Source organism: Salvelinus alpinus, chromosome 21, assembly GCF_045679555.1.
Source record: "Salvelinus alpinus chromosome 21, SLU_Salpinus.1, whole genome shotgun sequence".
Lineage (NCBI taxonomy): Eukaryota > Metazoa > Chordata > Actinopteri > Salmoniformes > Salmonidae > Salvelinus > Salvelinus alpinus.
Genome location: NC_092106.1, coordinates 28,048,158 through 28,055,310, shown reverse-complemented (window position 1 = coordinate 28,055,310; position 7,153 = coordinate 28,048,158). Strand labels below are relative to the sequence as shown.

Here is a 7,153-nt window from a genome sequence, read left to right as displayed (position 1 = left end):
GATATCTTTGTTACAAAGACTCCTACAGTGGGGAGAACAAGTATTTGATACACTGCCGATTTTGCAGGTTTTCCTACTTACAAAGCATGTAGAGGTCTGTAATTTTTATCATAGGTACACTTCAACTATGAGAGACGGAATCTAAAACAAAAATCCAGAAAATCACATTGTATGATTTTTAAGTAATTAATTTGCATTTTATTGCATGACATAAGTATTTGATACATCAGAAAAGCAGAACTTAATATTTGGTACAGAAACCTTTGTTTGCAATTACAGAGATCATACGTTTCCTGTAGTTCTTGACTAGGTTTGCACACACTGCAGCAGGGATTTTGGCCCACTCCTCCCTACAGATCTTCTCCAGATCCTTCAGGTTTCGGGGCTGTCGCTGGGCAATACGGACTTTCAGCTCCCTCCAAAGATTTTCTATTGGGTTCAGGTCTGGAGACTGGCTAGGCCACTCCAGGACCTTGAGATGCTTCTTACGGAGCCACTCCTTAGTTGCCATGGCTGTGTGTTTCGTGTCGTTGTCATGCTGGAAGACCCAGCCACGACCCATCTTCAATGCTCTTACTGAGGGAAGGAGGTTGTTGGCCAAGATCTCGCGATACATGGCCCCATCCATCCTCCCCTCAATACGGTGCAGTCGTCCTGTCCCCTTTGCAGAAAAGCATCCCCAAAGAATGATGTTTCCACCTCCATGCTTCACGGTTGGGATGGTGTTCTTGGGGTTGTACTCATACTTCTTCTTCCTCCAAACACGGCGAGTGGAGTTAGACCAAAAAGCTCTATTTTTGTCTCATCAGACCACATGACCTTCTCCCATTCCTCCTCTGGATCATCCAGATGGTCATTGGCAAACTTCAGACAGGCCTGGACATGCACTGGCTTAAGCAGGGGGACCTTGCGTGCGCTGCAGGATTTTAATCCATGACGGCGTAGTGTGTTACTAATGGTTTTCTTTGAGACTGTGGTCCCAGCTCTCTTCAGGTCATTGACCAGGTCCTGCCGTGTAGTTCTGGGCTGATCCCTCACCTTCCTCATGATCATTGATGCCCCACGAGGTGAAATCTTGCATGGAGCCCCAGACCGAGGGTGATTGACCGTCATCTTGAACTTCTTCCATTTTCTAATAATTGCGCCAACAGTTGTTTCCTTCTCACCAAGCTGCTTGCCTATTGTCCTGTAGCCCATCCCAGCCTTGTGCAGGTCTACAATTTTATCCCTGATGTCCTTACACAGCTCTCTGGTCTTGGCCATTGTGGAGAGGTTGGAATCTGTTTGATTGAGTGTGTGGACAGGTGTCTTTTATACAGGTAACGAGTTCAAACAGGTGCAGTTAATACAGGTAATGAGTGGAGAACAGGAGGGCTTCTTAAAGAAAAACTAACAGGTCTGTGAGAGCCGGAATTCTTACTGGTTGGTAGGTGATCAAATACTTATGTCACGCAATAAAATGCAAATTAATTATTTAAAAATCATACAATGTGATTTTCTGGATTTTTGTTTTAGATTCCGTCTCTCACAGTTGAAGTGTACCTATGATAAAAATGACAGACCTCTACATGCTTTGTAAGTAGGAAAACCTGCAAAATCGGCAGTGTATCAAATACTTGTTCTCCCCACTGTATATTTCCCTTGATGGAGTGATGCTGAATATATAAAATGGCTCAACTTATCCCACTCTCCCCTACTGTGCTTTAATAATTCTCCATGCAGTGGGCTACTCTGACTACGGCGCAGGAATGACATGTGGTTTCCAATGATATTCAGTGTCTGTGATGTTTTCCATTAGAGTTTGAATCCCAAAGGTAATGCAGTCGTGCAGCATGTGATGTGATTGGCATGGCAAACAGGACAATGGTTCTCTCTCTGCATTTTCAACTCCAGAACCACCCTCATCACGTTTCTATTCTATACCTTGCCATGGTGGGAAGATCAAATATTAAAATTGTCTTAATTATTTATAATTTAAAAAAAGCCTAACTGAAAGGATGATGGTACACTGATTGTACACCGATTCAGAGTACATTGCCATTGTGGGTCAATTTAATATGGCCATTACTGGGATACAGTAAGCAGCAGAGATGTTAACATTGTGTACATGTAGCTCAGAGAGTATAATACACACTGTGTACATGCAGCTTTGAGACTGGTGATACTCACTGTGTACATGCAGCTCTCCACCACAGCAGGGATAGGCACCAGGCAGGGAAGCAGCGGGTGATGTAGTGCTGTAGGATGTCTATGTCCCCCCGTCCGTCTGTCTATTCCTCTTGTCGAGGTCCGTCTGTCTGTTCCTCTTGTCGAGGTCTGTCTGTCTGTTCCTCTTGTCGAGGTCCGTCTGTCTGTTCCTCTTGTCGAGGTCCGTCTGTCTGTTCCTCTTGTTGAGGTCCGTCTCAGGGCCCGTGTGGTATCAAATCTTCAAACAGAGATCAAAAACAATATCAACTGACCTTTTATGTAAAAAAACGGTATTGAACTTAATTAGAGTCTGAGTGCCCTTACCAGGGACATCGACTGTAGGCAGAACAGTATAACGCCTATGTCATGTAAATGCAATGTTCTATGAAGTGTTATTTTGAAAGGTAATTAAGTGTGGCAACATTTTCTTTTGAAAGGTAAATACAATGCTTTAGCCTGACCCGAGCATTAGCCATCTATCTACAGTACATGGGTTACAAAGCACTGTTGACTACACCACAGAGTGAATAATGTGATGAGGCACAGCCATCTGTCCATCTCCTTTGCATGCATGTGCTGATATTACTCTCCCAACTCCTGCTGGCTCGCCATCATCCTCAAAATAGAGATGGAATAGAAAATGCAAGCGCAACACAGTCAGAATTCTGCTGTGATTATGTATCCGGAAGTGTTGGAGAACTCTGGAGGCAGACAGTGTTGCTGCCCTACTTCTGTTTAATGTATTTATATTTCAATTCGACACAATAAGACTAGGAAACAGTGTAATGGAGGTGGTTTGGTGAACTATGCTTGTGTGTTTAGTAACCTTGCTTGAGTCCTAAAGCAAATGCATCACTAAATCCTGTGTGGAACATTATGGTATCTACAAGCCCAAACCTTCATCAGGCCTGGGTACTCATTGGACGGGAGGCCGTAGATGTGATGCTTGGCGTCCTCTGACTCCAGCTGGATGAAGCAGGGAAGCGGTGCTGGACGTTGTAGGAACCAGGGATCTTCTCCCTCCAGTAGCACACGTTCATCTTTATCACCTAGTTAACCAGGGGAGCAACAGACAGACAGACAGACAGACAGACAGACAGACAGACAGACAGACAGACAGACAGACAGACAGACAGACAGACAGACAGACAGACAGACAGACAGACAGACAGACAGACAGACAGACAGGACGGGTGCAGGGATTTGATTAAACAAGATCCTTGCACTTGGGAAGATGTTTCACTCCCCCGTCCACCCACTCCTACCACCTCACCTCCCTCTAGTTACCCATTACCATCGTTGTATCTAATCCAATGCGTACACACTCTTACAAATCACATCTTCCCAGCACTTGGTAATAAGGATACAATGTACGCTAACGTTCAGTTTAATGAAGTTACAGGCAGCCGTCTCATTCTGGGGACCATCAAAATTCAGTAAAGAGAGAGAGAGAGCAGTATTTGAGGCGAACTCATACCTCATACTTTCTCTATGTGCTCACTCAGGCATGGCTTCCACGGGCCCGTCTCGCTATCCTAAATAATGCAATTTCAATACAAACTCCAATTCTCGACTTAAATAACGCCCAGTATTTCATCAGCTTTTCTTTTGGGTGGGTGACATATTCTGAGATTGCTTGGCTCGATCCCTCCGTAGCACCCTGTGTAAAAGATGGGAATGGTTGTTTTGTTTATCCATCATAGTAGACAGAGTGTTCCATCACTGGGCTGCAGACTCTCCCTCTTGGTTTGCTGTGAAACAACCAGAGCTATGGCGAGTCATCGCCCCCTGCTTATAACCTGGGGGAGGGAGGCTATATTTAGGGAGATTGGATTTGTTTTTTGAACTAGGGTTGGACAAAATGTTGCCCTTATCTACTGACATTAATGATGTGATGGGGTATGGGTTTTATGGTTGCATGCTGAACTCTGGAATAGAGCTTTAAATCCTTTCTTAAATCCTGCGTTGTCAAATGCATGCACGTAAAGCTTGATTGCACGTGCCATACTGTCTATTTGTGTTTTAGTGCATAACATGTGTGACAGTGCGGTTTGACCATATCAAAGATATGGAGCGTATCATAGCATGCCTGGTGACAGTAGTGGACTGCATTCCACTGGAGTGCATTGGAGTGTGAGCTCCTGTTAGAGGTAGTGAGTTGGCTGGTTCTACAGTGAGTAGCCTTCCTGCAGTGGTAGCTGAAGTCCTGTGTGGGACAGCAAGGTGTTGGCCCAGGGTCCAGCTGTGATCACCAAGCTCATAGCTATGTACACCCTGCTGACTGTCATCACCGTTACCACAGAGCCCGGTGTGATGTCAATCACCTTCTGTCCATCCTTAATCACGCCCCCCAGTTTTTGGAACTGTCCCTGGTGATGGAGAAAGAGAACGGTTACTGTAGTGTGAGGTACGCAAGGTGTGTTCAAAATGAATGAGACCAAACTGACACAGAGGAACCTTTGTAACTAAATTGGAATAGTATCAATCAGGTAACATATAAATGAATGAAAGTGCAAGTGAAGTTTACAGTATATATAAGCGTCCAAGGCATTGTGACAGGTGAGTTATTGTGCAGAATGGTGGAGTTGTCTAGAAGTCTCTGTGTACAAAGGTACAAGGTCAAGGAGGCTCAGAATGATACAGTCAGAGAAGGGTAGTCTGTCTGTCTCCCCGTGGTAACAGCTGGGTCTGACAGAGCCAAGCTGGACATCTACACCAGTCTGTCCCAGAACTAGTGTTGATGCTGGAAGTCCAGTTAGAGGTATTAACATGACTGAGATATAAGAAACCTTGGCTTGTGAAAGTAGTTTGTTCATAATCACACAGTTAACACACGTATATTGGAAAAACACTCAAGGTTATGCACATGTGCAAACTCTCAAAGACACAGACCGCCCCTTCACAAAACATCAAGGAGAAAATGATTGATGCTGGCAGATTGTGAGACAGAATGATAGGATGTTATGAAACTAGGCATTCAGACAGAATGAGAATGCATGGTGGTAATCTTGGCGGCTGTAGAAACATCTATTATCACGACTAATGACAAGCTGTAATGTATGCTTTATGCTTGATCGGCACAAAAGAGAGGACAAATCTGTTCAATCAATACAAGACAGGATAATTGTTCCGAGGCAGCAGTAAAATAATAAAGCGTTTCAGATGGTGTTTTTAGGCTGTTTCTCTCCAGTGCTTTGTTTCTCCTTGCCAATGTCTGAATAAACTGAATTCAATGCTATAAGAAATTCCTGTGTAGGTTGTTATCATTGTTGAAAAATACAAATTTTCTCATTGTAGTATGTGTACCGAGGCATATGAATTAAATTTGGTATATGAGAGCTATATGTCATTGTTCAGTTCATATGTTCTTTGTCTATTTGTCTCCCTCATGCCATATACAGTATTCCCAAATTGTGTGTACAAGCCATCAAGTATTTCCTAATTAGTGGTCAGTACATAATGGCTAATTACCTAGCTGCTGATAAACACTAACGAATGATCATTCCAGAGTCTGACACTCATTGGGGTAATGTAAAGGATTAACAGAACAGCAATAAAGTAAAGGGAGAGCTGTACTTTATGGAGGTCTTATCACACCCTAGAAGCAGCACTGAGACAATGTGGGTTAAAGGTGCAAGGCCAATCAATTAACAGCATCTAGTAATAATGACCTCTTCTAGGTTGCAAACACAATCCAGAATGCCTTTTACAGATTTGTAAGCAATACATACCAAACTGTTTGTCATTTTTACCTGTAAAGTTTTGAGTGTGCGGTCAGCATACAGCATCTTAACTGTACCGTTTTCAGTGTGCGGTCAGCGTACAGCATCTTACCTGTACCGTTTTCAGTGTGCGGTCAGCGTACAGCATCTTAACTGTACCGTTTTCAGTGTGCGGTCAGCGTACAGCATCTTACCTGTACCGTTTTCAGTGTGCGGTCAGCGTACAGCATCTTACCTGTACCGTTTTCAGTGTGTGGTCAGCGTACAGCATCTTACCTGTACCGTTTTCAGTGTGCGGTCAGCGTACAGCATCTTACCTGTACCGTTTTCAGTGTGCGGTCAGCGTACAGCATCTTACCTGTACCGTTTTCAGTGTGTGGTCAGCGTACAGCATCTTAACTGTACCGTTTTCAGTGTATGGTCATCGTACAGCATCTTACCTGTACCGTTTTCAGTGTGCGGTCAGCGTACAGCATCTTACCTGTACCGTTTTCAGTGTGTGGTCAGCGTACAGCATCTTACCTGTACCGTTTTCAGTGTGCGGTCAGCATACAGCTTCTTACCTGTACCGTTTTCAGTGTGCGGTCAGCATACAGCATCTTAACTGTACCGTTTTCAGTGTGTGGTCAGCGTACAGCATCTTAACTGTACCGTTTTCAGTGTGAGGTCAGAGTACAGCATCTTACCTGTACCGTTTTCAGTGTGCGGTCAGCGTACAGCATCTTACCTGTACCGTTTTGAGTGTGCGGTCAGCGTACAGCATCTTACCTGTACCGTTTTCAGTGTGCGGTCAGCGTACAGCATCTTACCTGTACCGTTTTCAGTGTGCGGTCAGCGTACAGCATCTTACCTGTACCGTTTTCAGTGTGCGGTCAGCGTACAGCATCTTACCTGTACCGTTTTCAGTGTGCGGTCAGCGTACAGCATCTTACCTGTACCGTTTTCAGTGTGCGGCCTTTATTTCATTTGTGGAAATAAAGATAAACTAAGGCCTGGATTTAATCTGTATCACAGAAGAGCCGCACAATAGCGCAATTAAAATTTAAAAGCAATGTTTCCACGTTTACGGAGACTGCATTCACGGTATACGCTGCATATGTCGGCTCAACCGGAACGTACCTTTACATTTTAATTGCGCTATAACGCGGATCTTCCGCGATATGGATTGAATCTAGCCCTAGGTTAAAATCATTGGGGTTCAGAGATCCATGCTCACATGATGAATAACCAGTCATTACTGTGAG

General features: G+C 44.2%; 1 pseudogene; it reads right to left on the bottom strand.

Annotated features, from left to right (window-relative positions):
• Positions 1 to 6,836, bottom strand: part of LOC139548476 (peroxisomal sarcosine oxidase-like) — an 8,825-nt pseudogene extending 1,989 nt beyond the window's left edge.
• Positions 6,837 to 7,153: the final 317 nt, after the last annotated feature.